Genomic DNA, 19,185 nt, shown 5'->3' with positions numbered 1-19,185 from the left:
CACACAAAAACAAATTGTGGAGGGTGAAAGTAGCTTTCGCTGTCAAGACTCTCTACGGGGAGTGTCATGTTAGGAGTGATAAAGTTTTTAGGTGGAAATAACACAGGAGGTTCCACATAATATAACTTTTGAAACGTACAGGAGCATCTTAATAAATTAACCCTCTGATGCATGAATTATAAAAGAACGAAAAAAAACCTTCAATGACTTTATTCTTGAGTTCAGGGATTTACAAATGTGTCCAACCTGCACCTGAGCACAAAAAACAAAATGTATGAACTTAATGTTGGCTCTTTAAGCACCGACTTCAACTGCTGTCCACACATTGTGAATCTCCAAACACTTGAATGGGCTTTGCTGCACAATCCTCTCAAAAATCTGATTATCCCTGTTGCTTGAGCACCTTTTGCTACCTCAGGCTTTCTTTCCCCTCAACTTTCCATTAATGTGGTTGGATACAGCACTCTGTGAACTGTAAACTTAGCTCAGCACTCATCCCCGGCCTCCTTCATTCACTCAGGCAGCGCAGGTTGGACCTTCTATTCACCAAGCCTCCAGTTAAGAAAGACGAAACCCAAGCCCGTCATGGTAGAACCGTCTTAGGTGACAGCGCTCATTTGTGGGTTTCTGAATGCAGCGGTGTGGCTCAGTAAGAGAGTCTTAATCTGTCCAAACCAAGCAGTGTGTCACACAGCTCCACAAAGAGTTTGTAAGATCTCTGAGTTAATAAGTTTGGAAACAAAACTTTCATTCAAGATAATCAAAACGATGCTTTCACCTCCCCACGCCTGCTGCCAAAAAAAAAAACAACCTAAAAAAGGTGCATGCAAAAAGCTTTTTTAGGCTAATTTTACTCAAACAAACATTAACGTACCCAAACACAGTACAGTATGAGGACTTGTTAGTGCTTCCAAACAGAAATAAGCTTGACATTTTTAAATCCTGTCCAAGTCCTGTTGGACATTAATGTTGCCAGGGCTTGACGTTTTGCTGCAATAGAACACAAGTCCTCAGAGTGCAATTCACATCTGCAGCTAAGCCAAATGCATAATCTAAGTGCATATTAATGAGTACATAAAAGCCTAAATGTGGAGCTCAAAAGGCAAGTCTACACAGTAAAACAAAATAGTTAGAATAAGGGTGTAGGATCTGATCTCATAGACAAACACAAAATGCTGGTCTGTCAGGGAATTTAAAAAATATGTATAAGTATTTGCCTTCAGCCTCTTAGTCAATAATTTGTCAAGCTACATTTCACTGCAAGTATTTGTCCATTCTTTTCTTGAAAATAGTAAGTCAGATTCCTCAACTGTGAGGAACATTTGTTTTCCTACTTTAGCTCTGGTTGTGTTTAGGTTTGTCATTCAGTCTTTGTTGGTCAAAAAGTTGGTTTTTTTTTACCATCCATCTTCCCATTAGCTCTTATCAGTTTCCCCTCGCTGCTAGGAAGGCATCGCCTCAGCATGATGCTGCCACCACCATTTTGTGGTCAGGGTGTTCAACGCTTTGAATACAGTTTTTATAACATAACAGTTTTAAAACCTTGTTGCATTAGGTTTGAAATGCGGCTTACAGGTGAAGGGTTGTAAATTAGCATTAAAAAACTTTTTAGTACTTTTGTACTTGGAAAACATATCTAAAACAATGTATAATTTTCCTTGAACTTCGCAGTTTTTACAAGTTTGTGTTGAAACTAAGAAGTTTTTACTTATAATGTGACAAAGTGAAAAAAAAGGTTCATAAATATTCTTGCAAGGCATCATATAATGTATCTGGTAGACTATGAGGCTGAGAATTACGTTTTGGAAAACAAACCAAGCTCACATTTAGGCACCAAAATTCCATATTCATGGAAATTTGTTTCAGTGAAACAAATTTGTTTCACTGAAACAAATTTGAGGATAAATTAGTTAGAGGTCCATGGAGGAAAACCATGTTACTCACGTAAAGCGTATTATTGATCTGAGGATAAAATTTGTAGAGAGACAATCCAAGCATGAAGTTTTCCTGGCGAGTAAAACAAAAAACCTCGTAAGGCACCAGCATCTTCAGGAATAGACGTTACCCAGAAACTCAGCAGAAAAATAAATCTATGCTAAAGTAAACCATTTTAATGCAGCCAATCTGCTGGTTTAAATTACTTCTTTCAGAAAGTGTGCTGACTGTCAACTTCATTTTGGAGATTTGCTGTATTACAGTGCTGGTAAAATGAAATATGCCACTCCTGCTGGTAATGAGAGAAGAAAAGAGTGTGTAATAAGAGTCTCCGTCAGACCGAAACATATGTGGTCCCATTTTGTCAGCCAAGACAGTTATGTGTTGTTGTTTTTTTTTCACCCGACTACACTAATCAAAGTTACAGCTATAATGATGATAAAAGCCTCTTAAGATAACATGTGTACACTAAGAAGCATAAACTGTGTCAGTAAGGTGGTACACCATTCATAAGAAGCTAACTCAAATCTAAACTGCACAGAAAGCACCGCACGGTTGAAAGTGGTATAAACAAAGTTGGTGTTTGACGGATGACTGGTTTTACCTTTGATATTACCTATAAAAACAGTTTAAATTGTGCTAATCACATTAATTGCTTTAAGCATGTTTAGTTTTCCTCTCTGAAAACCCTCCGTCCAGGGTAAACCAGAAGGCAGCCACACGAGGGGAGTGGCACCGGCACTCTTGAGGGCTTTCAGCCCCATTTGACTCCGTCCTCAGACCTGAGTGGGTCGCTCAGCGGCTCTGTAAACATTGGGGATGACAGCGGGGTCTCGACGTGGCTGAAGGGAGCACGAGCGAGGGTTAAAAACCCGGGACAAGCGGCTGATCACAACAGACAGATTATGGACTCTGCGTTCAGAGCAGAGGTGGTGCGTCACGCCTCAGGCCTTCATGGGAAATTACTCTTGACTGGCAGGGAAAAGACCAAACAGTGTCAGGAGTAAAAGGCAGCAGTGTAGGACTCGGCTCGCAGGCAGCGGCTCATTAGCAACCTGCTGGAGCTGCGGCTGATGGGAACAAACCAGCCGTTGTGGACAGCTGCTGGGTGGAATACAGCTGCTGACATGTTTAACGAAAATCTGATGTAAAGTCTAAATGAGTGACGCAAGAAGACATATGTACACGAAGAGGATCAGAAGACATAAAGAGGCTCATCTGTTGAAAAGTAATGTTTGCGCAATGAAGTGGTTGCTACTATCATTGAATACATTTGTTTATATTTTCAATTCAGGTTCCAAAATGTTCCCTTTCTACTTGCTGGTTGCAACAGATTTAAGGTATTCACTTGGTGTCCCCTTCAACTTAAATATATTCCTGTGTCCCCTTGATGCTGGAAGACTGAACTTGGATTTGGGAAAGGATTCACAACCAACTAAATAAAGTTTCAAGTCGAAAAGTCAGCAGGATTCTTTCACTGGAGTGCTAATTTATTTTTACAACATTCTATAAAGTTGCAGTATGGGACTTATATATATATATATATATATATATAAACTGTCTCTTTGTTTGTTGAAACTGTCTCTATGTCATGACAACATGGTATGAGACAAACAATCTGTGAAAAAAAAAATCAAGCTCCTCTGCCTCCTCCAAGTGCCCAAATCTGTATTATAACTTCAAGAGCCTTTTAAGTGGATTTTTTCTTGGATCTCGGAAATTCTGACTTTTAGTACAAAATAAATTAAGAAAGTTATCAAATTCGATTTAAAAAAAACAGAATATATACCGTATAGATAGCACTGTGTAATAACTGGGTGATACAAAACATTTAATTTGCAATTCTGACAGTTTTATCTTAATAAACCAACAACAACCTCTGTTATTGAATCTCTGCTTTAATGGATAAATTGTGTTATGCAGCTGATCAGAGCTGGCTAATTAATTAGCAAAATAGTTAGCAAATAAAAAGTGTCAAAGACTGCAGCAATGATATTATTAGTTTAGGTTGTTCAATAATGACATACAGGGAAACACAGTTAATGGCTGCAGATTTCACAGTGTTTTAATGTGACAGTCATCCTCAGTCTGAAAGCTGGCAAAGTGATCTGACCAACTACAATCAATTATTCGAAGGGGTATCTTGATTTGCAATTAAGTTACAATCACTCATGTTCTAAAGGTCCAAGATAGAGGAAATACATTCTCTAAGATTATCAGAAAAATCCTAGACTCTTTACAGGAAAGCAACACAGAAATAGAAAAGTTTTCAATCAGCCAACAATATATAAACTGCCACAGCTCAAATTAGGATGTATAACAGTTTAAGTAAAAAAAAAAAAAGGTTTGGAGGAAAGAGTTGGTTTATCAAGAGGAAAACCACCAACACTTCAGGATCTGTACAGAGGGGAGGAGGTGCAGCACATTGCCCCAGATACAGATGAGAAGAACATGTGTGTTTAATCTTCCTGCTTCCAAATGCCCTGTGGCAACCACAGCAAAGTGCAGAAAAACGTAAATGAATGAAATTATATCCATATGATCCGAGAAGAGCTAAGGAGAGACGAGTTTCTCATGCACTTTGTTAGGATGTAATATTAAAAGCAGCTTAGGTAAAACATTTGCATTACATAGTTTACACATATCATTTGATTTCCACTCCACATCAAGACCTTTAAGCAATCAGCCTTGTCTGCTGCGGATACGCCTTTAATTAGAAACAAAAATATTATTGGGCATATTATTTTGATACGTCAAAAAGGAAGGAATTGCTTTATACACAATTGTTTTCCACATTTATGGAGCCTATTTTCTCCTGTTATCCATCTTTGTTATTTGTGAGTAAGAATGATCACAATTCTCCAAGAAAAAAAAGGTTGATGAAAACAGGAAAGGAGTGTTGTCCAGATGCACACAGTGCAAGAACTCAACCGATAAATTGGTAGGAGGAAGTCGTCATTTAAATGACCAAATAAATTGCTGTTAACAGCCTGTTTGCACTCATGCCTGAACTGTTTTTTGGTCAAATTAAAAACTATGTTGATGGCACAACAGGAAACAGTCCTATGATGACTAAATGGGGCTCACATAATGACCCAGCTGAGCTGTTTTGTTCTTCCCAGAGGCTGTTAGTAGATGATTGAGGAGGAAGGATCTTAACCTTGCGTTTCTGCAGCAAAGACTTGTCAAAGTGGTAACAATATGCTGAGGGTTTATGGAACCACTTCACCTTAAATGATTCAGACTGCCCAGAACCCCTGTCCAAAATAGCGTACACCTGTGCAGCCCTGCATCAAATTAGAGAGCTAAAATGTAATTTTCTTTCAAATGGGCTACCTGGGGTTTACAGGTTCACCAGATTATGGGAAAAAGGAACGCAGTGTTACATTCTCAAGTAAAAAAAAAAACACAATTACACAGTTTAGTATTTTGCTGTTTTAGAAGAAATCCAACTCTCCCTCTGATCACACAGACATGGTTTGATTTGAATTTTCATTTTATATAAACTAAGCTAAACTAAACTAAACTAAACTGAATGAAACCAGATGGGTGAACTAAAAGTGGAGTTGATGCATAAACACACATAGAATTGTCATTTCTATAAATGTATATTTTTCTATTTCTATTTCTAAATATCTTGACAATATTTCTGTTTTTTCTTCCTCTTAGGTCTAAATTATGAACTCGGTCACCACCTAAATTGACTCAGCAGTTATGTGAAATTTACAGTGCACAAAGCAAAAGTACATGCTGCTATATAATCGTTTCTTTCAACACTAATTCAAATTGTCGCCTTCCTAAAATAGCATTCTAAGTAATTTTTTGCCAAAAGTGATTTTTGCAAAACATAAATAAACAAATAAATAAATGTAAAAATAACCTCTTCTTTGTGCCAAAAACTTATCTAGGTAAAAATAAAAGCTGTAATTATTTTAGGAAGGTGACAAAATGCAAATAGAGATTTTGAGGGAAACATTTTATCCAGGTTTTAAAAGAGTCATCACCATGGCTGCGTTTTTAGAATAAATCATGCAAACAATGGTTCTGTCGTTCTCTCTTTGCCAGGACTGTATGCTGAAAATGAAATGAGTAAAACTTCAAATGCAAAGAAGAGTCAATACCTTAGCCCTTTTTTCACCACAAACAGGTGCACCATGGCTACTCCAGATTTTTAATTAGAGTTTCTTCTAGGCTTGTTGCAATAAGCAATAAATCAGTTAATTGCATGATAAAGTAAAATGAGCTCAATAATTCCCATTTGCATAATTTATAATCTTTCTCTTTTCTCTTTTTGCATCAAAGACTGGAGGACAAAAGTCTTCTCTTTGGTCCATTGGTCTCTGCTTTTTACAGAGACTTTATAATTCATTTTGTTTGTCGTTTCTGTTGTTTTGTTTATTTATTTTGGATATTCAAAATGTCTTCCAGTTTGTTTCAGTGTTAAATATCCATTAGAATTAAAAGTTTATTGACCTTTAAGAATTTGTCCTTGCATCATTTTGTCATTATCATTATATAACTTGAACAGGGTCTCAAAACAACAATATTACTGGTTATTGCAGTAAATTTTGGGAATATTTATCATCCAGCAAATTTGTTACAGTGACACGCTCAAAATATTAGTCAAAAATTATTTTAACCATTCACAGTAACTGATTAAAATGTAACACAAAGGATCCAAGGCCACAGCCATAAGCAGCCATCGAGGCATTAATTATAAACCCGTTCAAGAAATCCAAACCCGCCTCGAAAAAAGAAACACCAGAGCTTACGCAATGAAAATCCTAAACATGATCTGCGTTCCAAGCCGGCGTCTGGACTGGTGTTACTGGCAGTCAATGCAGGATCCTGCTGCGTTCTTTGACACCAGCGCTCACGTCTATTCAGCGCCTTTCACTCACACCTGCCGCCATTTTCACTGTCGCTTTCTCTGGCCGTCTCCCTTTCACCCCCTTCAACCTATAAACTCCTCTTGTTCTGCTGCAGAATGAGGTGCATGTCTCCATTTCATTTTAGGGCCATTGTTGGGATGATGGATGCTATTTCACACGCAGCCAGCAAAGAAAATAATAACACACTTAATTGATCTACTTTATCTTCTGCTAATCCGCTTTACCAAAGACTGCGTAATCAGATTTGCCTGATTGGCGTGTGGTTTGAGTTGATTTGTTGTTGGAACCATCATCAGTTTCTTTCCTTAGAAAGTACATTTGGTTTTTGCCAATAAACGGGGGAAACTGGCATCTGTGGATATTGCTACAGGACTGGAAAGCTTTAAACTATTCCTGCTCTAACTAACACTAAACCGCAGCATCTGCTAGGACAACCAGTAGCTATTTTCTAACTGCATGAATGTGTTTATAGTTTCTTTACTTAAAATATGAATTCTTTCAGAGGCCAGACAACTATTGCTGCACATAATCACATTTTACTTCCATTTATACGCACCCTCTCACCTGCAGTCTACTTTTGTTATTTCAGCTGATAAAATGGGTGTATTTTTTTATTTATTTATTTATTTAAAATCTTGCCTACTGACTGAACATTTTTGTAACAAACCCAAAGTGATCCCATATCAATCAGATCTGGTAGGTAAGGAAATAAAACTATTCGCTCTCTAAACAGTTTCGGAGTTGACACAGCTGTTTAGGTTTAATGCCTGCTGCAGCAACTCTATAACTCTGACGTGGCAACAAATAAACACTGCAGAAGCCCAGCGAGTTGCCAAGCCAAATACCTTCATGCCAACATCTCTGACATTTAGACAGAAAACATGCCTGCAAAATTAAACAATAGGTCAACACGGCGTTATGATCAACACCAGCTCAGGAACTCAAGGAGAGTGGAGGAGAAGAAAGTGCATTTATGCAGCCACTCTGGACCGGGACCAGACCACAAGGACTTGTGCCGAAAAAATGTGGTGCAACTGCGATGCCACGGTGCCCTCTCGATTTGTTCAGTCCTCAGTGTGCCAAAGTTGTGTTCTTTTCTGCTCTCTGCGGATTTCAGGGCCCAGTTTGCAGTTCTGTGGATATGGCTGGTTGAAACATATCAGACTGTGCCGAACGTTTACTGTGTCGAGTCGAATCACGGCTCAGGCGCTCTCAGCAGGCCCATCACCATTAATTTACATTTCAATAAATCAGATTACCACATTTCTGTGCATAGATATCTGTTCTTATTTAATAATGCAGTCTCCATTTACAAGTCAGTGTCTTCTGACCTACAAGAAAACTAATATATACAGAATTGCAGAAAAGTTTAAACCACAACTGAGTCCTTCATACTTTGTTTCCAAGGAGTCATATTTCTGTGTATTCTTTTAAAGTGGTCTCTCCAAACTGATCTCTAAGCTTGCAAAAGAAAAGGTTTTTCTTTGGGTTTTGACTTGTGTTTTTTTGCTCATTTTCTGTAAAGCTCAACAGTATGTTGTGGAGTATGGGCTGTACTTAAAAAGATTAGGAAACTCGATAAGTAGAGGGCCAAAGAAGAGTTGTTGGGTAAGATCAGCTTATAGAAGATAAACAGAATCTGAAAGTAATTTCTTCATTAAGTGGAAAAAATCCAGCAAAGGCTGGACAAAAGACCTAACAGTTTTTTTTTGTTTTTTTTATTATTCTACTGAGTTTGAGAAAATTGTTTGCCAAATCTTTTTCTCTTTGTGAATCCCCTTGTTGGTGGTATTTGATTTTTGCATTTCATAGATCTGAAGAAACTGTCTCTGTGGCAGATTGCTTGTAACAAAGCCTCAAGAAAACTTTGAAAATTATTTGGAAATGTTTCTGAAGACAAGATATTGGTTGCCAGCTGGTGACTGGAAACTCAAAAATTCAAAAATCCAATTTTTATATATTTTTTCCAATCAGCAAACACACCATAAGTAAGCATTAACAGATCACTTAGCCACAACAGTATTCAGTGTAGAACTTGTGACTGAGGGAACCAGGCTCAACATTCTCTATTTCTATCAGTGAGGTGTTGGAGGATGCAAAACAAAATGTAAAGAATTGTATTTTCTACTGAGGTGATGATAACTAACACAGTGTTAGACAGATGCTGCAAAGTATCTCATTTTACATATGAAATATTTCCTATAAAACAAAATATATTATCTGTAATATTAGTCCAATCCTTGTACAGTCCGATCCTACATAATCTGTCAGTTGGAAAGCTTAAATAAAAACATTTTCCCCTGAATATTTACAATTCATTTTCTAGTAGTACTGTACTTTGAGTCATGTATGACTTACATTCCAGCGTTGGCTTCATTTCTGGAAAATAATACAAGTAATACAAAGATATTTTCTTTGTTTTGTCTCACACAATTGCTTCACGGCAGTGGGAAAGACTGCTGCTGTGGGAAGCTGGTAGAGCTTTTGCAAAAATAAGAGGATATGCTTTGACTTACAAGTCTTTTACTTTTACTGCAATCCTGCCTGGATAACAAAGCCAATCTGGTACTAAACACTGCATAAACCTTCTCACATCGATGTAAAACGGATTCCAAAGCTGAACAGATTGAACGTGAAACAGATGTGTTTGAAAGTGAACAGAAAGCAGAGAAACAGACACGGAGAACATTGGGACGTTAAAACTCCATGGGGGCGGCGGTAAGGCCCATCTTAAATATCTCTGCAGTGCCAGTTCTGCTGGGGTCACACAATCATAAAGGGAGGCAATAAGAAACTGGATCATTTTGTGTGCTGTGTCCTTGTGTGCCCCACTATGATGGTTTTAGTTGTATTTCTTCTCTAAATTCATCTAAGCTCCCTTTCATCATCGATCAGTGAATTAGATGAGATTTCAGTGTGATCTCACAGCTTTAATAAACATTATGTGCTACATGACACCACAATACGTGGAATTCATCACTGATCCTTCCATTCAAATCTATCTTAGGTCTCACTCTGTCAAGGAGGAGCTGCAGACCAAACTGTAAACACACAAATCTCAGTCTCACCTTATGGAAAGTTTGATTCAAACTCTCGGTTCATAAATTAAAAATGCATCTCAGGCCTCCATCAATGCATACCAACTCGCTCATCATGCGTAACGGCTTGTGATGAATTCTGGGCAGAAAAATGTAATTTCTGCGATGACATCAGAGGAGCTGGATTGGCCGTCTGGCTCCTCTTCTTTCAGCCTTCACATCTCCTTGCAAACATTCAAATTAAATCCGGCACACCGACCGCAAAACACAGCAGTACATAATTTAAACCTGACACCCTAAACGTAAACACGTCTTTCGCTACGTAATTTACCCATACTTCCCTCTGTGTTTATTTTGTACGGTAGCGGCTCTGTTCTCACATACTTTAGCCTCAGCTCTGGGTTTGCCTGCTGTGGTGTGGTGTGCAGCTGGCTGGGTGTAAGGATACCGCTGTCCTTGGATTATGCTGTGACCCAAAGTCTAAAGTAGTCCCAGTTGTGTCGCTTGCATTTGCATGTTTGGTTGACGGTTTTACGGGTAGTCTTCGCTCTGGATTCGGATGTCTGCAATGGCCTCTGCAACACTAACAACTTTGGAAGCGCTGCAGATAAATTCCACACTTGCACAGAACCAGCTAACTGCTGGTAAACGTTCAAGCTATTTGCAAAGGGATTGTTTTCAGCATAAACACAGCATGTAATGTGGGAGTTAGTAGCAGCATCATAGGAAAGAAAAACTGTAGCTGTATTTGGCTAATAATATCCTACAGAGCAGGGCTGTAATTATGAGTTGGTCACAAGTGTATTTTCCCCCACCGCTAACAAATATGACCTATGACAGAAAGCACTACAAGTGAGACCCAATAAACCCTGTTGCCTTAAAAATAATAACTGTGGAGTAATGTACAAGTTGGCTCAAGACTTAATTTTCTCTTTTATTCTGTCTACTACTGCAAATGTCAAATTTTTCTATTTTCAGATCTTGAAAATAACATTTGAAGAGAACTTTGACACTGATTGTTAGTCGAGTTTCCGATATTGTTAGGAAGTCAATGGAATAGGGGTATGATGCAAAATGCAAGCAGAATCAACTAACAATAGGTTGCTTTTATGTACTTGTTAGTATTATTTTTTGCTGAAGACAATGCTGAAGACAATGCTCCAGACCTCAACTTTGGAAACAACAGCCGTTAGCAGTACAGACAAAAAAAAAAAAAAAAAAAGTTGGCACATCTGAGCAATGCCAGGAGGAAGAGATAGTCACATTAACGACATTAACAACATCAAAAAACATCGCTAAAGACTCTCCTAATCAGGTGCAGCATCTGCTTCCTTTGGGACATATTCAGCTTATGTGGGAACTCTAACAGAAACAGACTCAGGACTAAGCAAGACAAAAAAAACTCAGAAAAATGGCTCCACAACTATTATAGTATGTAGCACAGACCATAGTTTCAAATAAGGCTGCATCAGTCTGGATAACTATTCAATGACAATGCTGTGTGACTTTGCTTTAGAGTTTTAGTCATAAGCAAGTGTCAATGAACTGATTTATTTTTAATTGCAAGCTTAAAGATAGTGACTTCTACTAGTACTTCTAAACAGTTAGTATGGAATGTCTGTAATGTCAAAATCATTTGTTGCAACGTAGAGTACAATGCTCCAGGATGAGAACCATCCGGTGGTGTATTTCCTCAAGTCATAATGAAAGTTATTTGTGCTTATTGTTTCATCATTATGTCACTGTAAAGCACTCCTAGCAATGTTATAATATAAGATTAATTACATGCTGATATCAACTCTCATTTTTTTATTGTTCATGTTTTAGTCAGGGTGCATACTTGTTTTATTTTCCCTTATTTTCAATATAAGGGAAATATGCTCAGAAAATAATTGCAAAGACAAAGTGTATGTCAGAAAGAGGTACATTGTATTCAGGTGTTCCACTGTTTTTGGAAACGTAAGATTAACTTTGACATTTCCTCACTTGATTGAGATGTATGAACTGGATCTCTAACTAATACCTCAATATTGAACTTATGAGTAATGTTGGTGACGTTTGTGTGATTATAGGAGTACATTTACTTGGGTATGTGTATGCTTATGACTTGTGTGTTGTATGCAACATTTTTTCCTAACTTATGCTGCTTAGCATAAGTTAGTCTTATGCTAACTTATTGCTTTTGCCATGCTTACTGAAAGCTTTCCGGCTATGTTTGTAGGTTCTTTTAGCAGCTCACCTGGAGAACCTGGACACTCGCTATGGCTCTATATTTGATTTTTGAATACATAATGTTGTTCATAAATCCTTTTAGGATTTTTAATAAGGTATACCAAAAGGATTTTGGTGTATTTTGTCATTCAGATATCCCGTTTTATTGAAGAACCTGTGTTTTTTAACCCTGCCTAGCCTCCTGATCAACTGGGAGAACCAACACAGCCACCCTGTGGTTTCAAGTCTCTTATGTATTAGTAAACTGATCTGGCTCAGCAGAAAGGTTAAACTGATTAAGGCTTTGGATGGGACACAAAAATGACACAAGCGTTTTGTAATGTGCATCGAGCCACTGCTCTGGGTCATCAGGTTTCCAATACCAGGGCGTGATTAAATGCAGAGGAAATGGGCAAACTCAAAATACTGCATTCCAGACAAATGCAATTAAAGTGCATCGCATGTAGCAAATCCTGAATGCTTTGATACCTGCTTATGTGGTTAGAAGCAAGGTAGCTCCAGCTCAACATCTGCAGCTACGCTTTAATACAACTAAACATTTTTAAAATGCTCCATTTCTTATGCCTTGAAAAAATTAAATGTGAAGTTTTAACGAACAACCATTAAAATTTAATAACCACATGGAGATTACCTAAGTCAAAGCGTAAATATCCAACAATAATGATATCTATAATTCTGGTCTACATTTGCTAATAGGGAGTGGAACTGTTTATTAGTTACTTATCATGAAAGTCGATAAAATATAACAGTCTTTACATAAAACTAATTTGATTGATATAAACAAAACCAATATACATTATTTTTCCCCCACTCTGCGGACAACATTTCAGAGTATTGAGGTATTCTTTACAATTTATATTACATTTAGAATCGATTGATAAATAATTAAAGTAGTAGTTGGGTAATTACTGACACAATCAGCATTAAAGTTAGAGTTGCTGTCATTTTACTCTTTTAATATGCCTAATAGCAACATTTGGACAAAAAAAACACGCAATAATTTGTGCTCAATCTACAACATCCAGGTAGGATCTTTTTTTTTTCCATTTAAAAAAATTATAAATGTGCTTAATGCAACGTTGAGGCCTTTTCTCAATGTTGGTGAAAATAAAAATTACTCAGAAATACCTTAAGAATCATCTATTGTTGTGATCTTTAGGTTGTTTAAACTTATAATTTCGGTTATTGTCTCTTTAAATTTCTTTATTATTTGTTCATACTTATGTGTGGTTCTTTCAGTGTATTACATGTATGATAGTTCAGTTGTTCTTATTGTTTGTGTTTTGGATTTTTTTTTCTTCTTTTTGTTTCTGATGTATTTAGGTTTCCTTTCTCCTTCCTTTTCTTCGTTTTGCACCTCACCCTTTCATTCTGCTCCCTGTCCCAGCTGTTATTCATCTCCTCATTTGCCTCTACTTGCTCCTTTCCCAGCTGCATGTAATCACCTGTCGTTAACTCCTCCAGTTCTTTGTCATTTCCATTCCCTCTGCAATATACAGCTTTTTCCGTTGCACTCCATCAACTTTCCATGTTCCCCATTACACCTGGTTCGTCATCACAAGTTATTTGTTAAATTTTTCATTACAACAGCATTTTCGTCTTTGTGCGGTCTGCACTTTGGTCCTCCTTTAATCCTGCAGCGTGACATTTATGTTACTAAAGAGTTTCTTCCCTCACTTATATGCCTTTATATAACACATTGACAGGCCTGATGGGATTAAAACTATTCGCTGAAATGCAATCTTTAGGAAACCTATTACAAAATCATACATTTTTCTGTGGTGCTGCCTTTGATCCTTGTATACCAGTAATCCAAGTCAAAAGGTATTTAAAGGAACCTGAAGGCTAAACCTGCACATTTACAGTCAAGAATTTGTGAAATGAAAATGACTAATCTCTGCATAGTCAGTATGCATTTAAGTCAGGATAAAACAGTAAAAATAACAACAGTCTGTAATTACAAAGTGCAAACTTGGTATGAGAGCTGGATCAGCAAAATTACCGGAAAAAAAATATCTGGTGGACCGGTTCACATATATCGGACCTCCCAAGAGGTGAGTGACAAAGAAACTCTCTAGTTTCTTCACCTTGTTTGCATTTTGTAGTTTCAACACATGTTTTTATGACTCAAACGGTTTGCTTTGACACCCATTTATCAGCTCACACCAGTGCCCAAACCAAAGGTGGTAGCAGTGACAAAATCTCCATCCATCACTGTGCTGTGCCTGGATTGTTAGGTGCATTTAAAGATACATGCAAGTTAGCTAAAATTACAAAACTCAGAAATAAATCCGAACAAATTTTTGAGACAGATTTGAAACAGATTTTGAGACATGCTTACCCTGCTACCTAAAATATCAGAGGACTAATCGGTTCTCTGACATTTTCTTTTTAATTTGAAGATCAGATCGCGATGGTGCCTAGTAGATGAACAAAAACATTTAAGATCACAAAGAATTTTTTCATAACATGACCTCTGCTGTTCACAAAATCCAGCCAAGACTCTTTCATCTTTTTCAGCAGTCCTTGTCCGATCTTATCCTTTGATTGCAAAAAGCAACCTCAATGATTTCAAACTACAATATTAAATTGTGGCTGCATAATGATGGTTGTAATCTCTTTCAAATTCTGTGTTAACAGAAAGCTTTTTGGAAAAGAAATCACTTTTTCATTCAAGCAAGTTTTTAATTATAAACATAACACTAACAATGAGGAGGCGAGGGATCAAGGCATCAGGGCTCTAATACTTGATTACATTTCTGCAAAAGACTGACTGGAAAACTTTCTGAACCTGACAGGAAGTTGGCTCGGCCTGCTCAGCTGAACATAAGCAACATTCATTAATTCGGGGGTTTTGTGGCAGAGTTACTCCACCAGCGGTTTCATCACATGAACTGTAACATATGGACAGTTTTGAGTTACTAATAGCAAGATGAATGGACAGCAGTTCTGTCATGGAGACAGCAGACAGCTACAGAATGGGATTATAGGTTTAAAATTAAGAAGAAATAAGGTCGTGTACCAACTTGATGAATTAATTTGCCCGGGGGAAATGACTGACAAAGCTTATGTTGAAATTTATTTAACGAGGAGCAGAAGGCCTTAAGTGCTAAAAGTTGATCCCTGCCAGGTTCTTTTTTTGGTCCTGATTAGCTCTTTGCATCTGAGCCAATACTGCAAGTTTTACAGGCAACTTAATATGAATTGTTTTTTTACCTCTTACATGCTGAATCAATGCCTTTCCTAGGTATTGTCTCTGATTAATGTAAATGAGCCATAAACAGACCTCTTTATTCCTACGACGCTGAACGGCACAATGCAGAAACCATATCAGGCATTTCTAATGCACAACATTTTGTATTTGGTTTTCAGCCAGCAGTGCCAAAGCATATTTTAATATCTGAATAATATTGGGGGAAAAAAAATATCACACAAGCCCCCTTTAGGATTAGTACGTCACAGCATGTTGCCTTGTGCAACTGTTTTTGTTAAGAAGGACGAAGCAGACAATCAGAGGCTCAAACTTGTTAATATCACCTTCACTCTGCACCCACACCCAGAGCCCAGCTCTAGTTTCAGCCCAGCGTCCAGAGGAAAAGTTTGCACATGTGCTGAACCACACTTTTAATTAGCTAATGGAACTCCCTGTTTTATCTCCTGCACCTGAGCTGATTGCTCACAAAAGAGTCCATTTACCCCTGAAAACTCACCCCCACACCCCCACACACGCCGCAACCTGGCAGCTGTCTATGACTCTGACATCAAAGAAAATTTCACCACTCTCTTCCAAAAATCAGTCCAGTAAATCTAAATATATATGTTAACAGCTTTTACATCAGTGGAAAAAACCCCCCAAAAAACAGAAATTCAGTGATTAATGCTTATTTTTCCAGGACGGCTGAACATCCAGCTTTCCCCAGCAAGTGCCTTGGAATGCATGTGTGTGTCAGAGAGCACATGTTTTAGTGTTTGTTTGTATACACACATGTACAGTCTGTTCTTGTACTAATGTTCATTAGGCTGCAGGTCATGGCTAGGCCTCATTTTTTGTTTTATCAAGTATAAGAACCCTCCAGATATGTTTTCAACTCCTGAAAAAAGGTGTGTTAGAAGTCTTAAAATAAATGTACCTTGTGTAGAATAATTTCACACAAGAAAACAATTTGGAAAATGGAACCTGACTAAATTTATTAAGAAAATAACCCAGGGTGGCATCCTGTCAGAGAGCAACACAAACACTGGAAAGAGAATCTGTCAATTGTCCCCTGAAGGATTTTTTATTGCTTTTTTCACATCTACATTCAAGAGGAAATGGGCCCCATAAAATATATGGCCATAAACAAAGAATTGGTAAGGATGCTGAAGCTGGTGTCTAAGTCCTAGTTTTCTAATTGGTTAGAAACCCAATTAAATTAAATTAAAGGACTATTTCATTATTTTATTGAGGAATCTGGTCTTCGCCTAGCTCAAAGCTTAAAATACTCAGATTGAGCAAAGTGGATTATTCTACAGTAAAGTAATATTCTTTAGAACACAGTTTATAATTAATGACACCTTTGACTATTTGTGAAACATAAAGATCACGTTAGGTGATTTGTTTTTGGATCTACAATAACCCTGAACTTCTGATGCCTCAAAGGAATGCATAACGACTGTCTAGAACAAATGACTGGAAGAGGATACAAGCTTATTTTCTCAGTAGCAGAAGTAATAGGCACAGAGGGGAAAATGGTAGGGGATAAAAAAAAAAATTACTCTTACAACCAGAGACCTCCTCCATACCTCTTATGTATGGAGGAAGTCCTATGGTCCTGTTTGTCTTATTTTTGTGAACCTTGCAGAGTGCATAGAATCATTGCCTCTAAAATAGCAGAACATTTTAAATAATAAAAAAAGTGCTGGACTTTGGAAATAAGCAGAAAAAATGTCTACTTTCTTGTATGACCATTTTGGTTTCCAGCCGTAGATCCTACAAAAGACTTGAGCAATGAGATGAAGAAAGAATGTAGAAGATCCAGAGAGATAGTAGTAGACTGTCATCTCTTTGACAAAAAATGTTTTGGATTAATCTTGAAGTTGTTCTTACTCTGTGATATATTACAGAACCGTCCTGTTACTTGACATCAACCATATTTCTGTACTAAACCTGAAATTGAAAGCACAAATGTAAAGACAAGCTGTATTTTCTTTCGATGCAAGACAAACCAAATAAAGAGCGTGGCACAGCACTTTTGCCTGAAGTCATGTTCCCATGTAAGTCCTCGCACAGACTCTCATCCTCCCTGCTTTAGGAAGATATTTTCCGAACTCTACAGCTCACGGTCGCAGCCTTCAGACACAACAGATCCTACGGGCTGGCCTCTGACAAAGCAGAGCAATATCAAAGTCCGAGACCATGACAGGGTTCCTCCTCCTGGATATATTTTTAATATTTATGCAGACACATAAAAAAAAATGTAATAAACTAAACTAACAAGTGAATTAGGTATGAAACACAACAGGATATTGCTGAGAGATTATGTTGTTTCCTTTTGGGCCACATGTCCCTCGGTGCTGGCCTCTGCACAACAAGCCAAGACTAGCTTTAATTGGTGGGGGAGTGGGAACCAAACTAACTTTCATAAGAGTCAGCAGAGGTTTTCGTGACCCTCAAAATTGAACATCTACACATGGAAGGACCTGGTGTATAATTTTGAATGGGTAAGTCCTTAAAATACTATCCAGGTACGGAGTGTGACAGGCCCACTCGGGGTTCAAAGCACGGCTCATATGTTGTGATAATGACTTTTTCTTGCCAAGACACAGCGTGAAGCAAATGCTGTCCAGCTGGATGAGGAAAAGGGAGATAGAGTATATACTGTTTGCAGCGAGGCCGAGAGGAGAGAGAGGTGTGTTATGTTTGGATGTCAGCGGAGCCCTGCTTCATGAGTGCCTGCTGGAAGCTGCCGCTGGAAAGATAATAAAAGGATTAGACCTGTTTTTTCTATAGAGCTGGGTCCTAAAACAGAATGTCTCAACTGTTTCCTCTACACGAATAGCTCAAATACTCAAATGCCTGAGTCTATTGCATGAGCACAACAAAAATAAGAGGCATCAGGGCTAGTGGCAAAAGGCCCAGGAACTCAGACAAAAAAATAAGGGATTTTGGAAAGTTTTGAGCTAAGACGCAAATACATACAGACGCTTTTGGTTTCATATGTGCAGAATATTTGCTGAAAGTATTAGTCTAAGCTTACTGAAGTGGGGTTATGTTTAAAAGACACAAGCAGTTAATATCTTACTTACAGTAGCTAACTCTCATAGCATTTTCATTCTGTATCCATCCAGGTTAATTTGTCCACGAGTCTGTCTGAGACGGACTAAAACCACTTCAACCATCCTAAATCAACTACAATCTCAAAATCATCAGGATGAGGTTATTTTCAGAACCTGCAGTCAAAAATTTGGACATCCCTCCCCAAGAAATACCAGTGGAGGAGGTGCGCCACCACTAAGCTTCCTGTGTGCAACATGAACTGAGAACAGAACATGGATGTAAATTGATGAAATACTAATGCATGCAGAACAGTTTATATAAACTAATATAATAATTTTGCCTTTTATTTCAAACACAACTGCATTACATAAGCATGAAACCACAGTCCCCCATTATATAAATCTTCTATTGTGGACCTCATGCAAGGAATCTTAAAATGTTCAGCACTTTAAATACAAGCAAAGTTGATGTACACTATATTTGAGATATTGTATTAATCAACATTTTTCTTAGACGAGCACCAGCTTCATCTTCCTCTCACAGTTCATAGAGGTCAGGGGTTTGTCTTTGCCTCCTGAAGCAGATCAATAACATTGATGGATCGATTGCAGCCCATTCTGTGTCGGAACCTTTCAGATGATCTTGAGGGATATCAACGTGTGTAACTGTTCTAATTGCAAACATTTTACAGTAAGTGTTTTGCACAGGAAGGTCATTAGTAGTCTACCATCTCCATTCCCATGTAAATAATTATTATATAATCTGTGAATAACTGTTCAAAACAAACATGAAGACAGTTTCAATGTTGATAAAGATGCCATTCACATTATCA

The 19,185-nt window shown here is 37.7% G+C and overlaps 1 protein-coding gene across 2 annotated transcripts in view; it reads right to left on the bottom strand.

The window, feature by feature from the left end:
• The window catches only part of glis1b (GLIS family zinc finger 1b), an 88,356-nt gene that overhangs the window by 27,560 nt on the left and 41,611 nt on the right, over positions 1 to 19,185 (bottom strand). The window lies entirely within an intron of this gene.

Source organism: Xiphophorus hellerii, chromosome 9 (genome assembly GCF_003331165.1).
Source record: "Xiphophorus hellerii strain 12219 chromosome 9, Xiphophorus_hellerii-4.1, whole genome shotgun sequence".
Lineage (NCBI taxonomy): Eukaryota > Metazoa > Chordata > Actinopteri > Cyprinodontiformes > Poeciliidae > Xiphophorus > Xiphophorus hellerii.
This window is presented reverse-complemented; position numbering and strand designations above follow the sequence as displayed.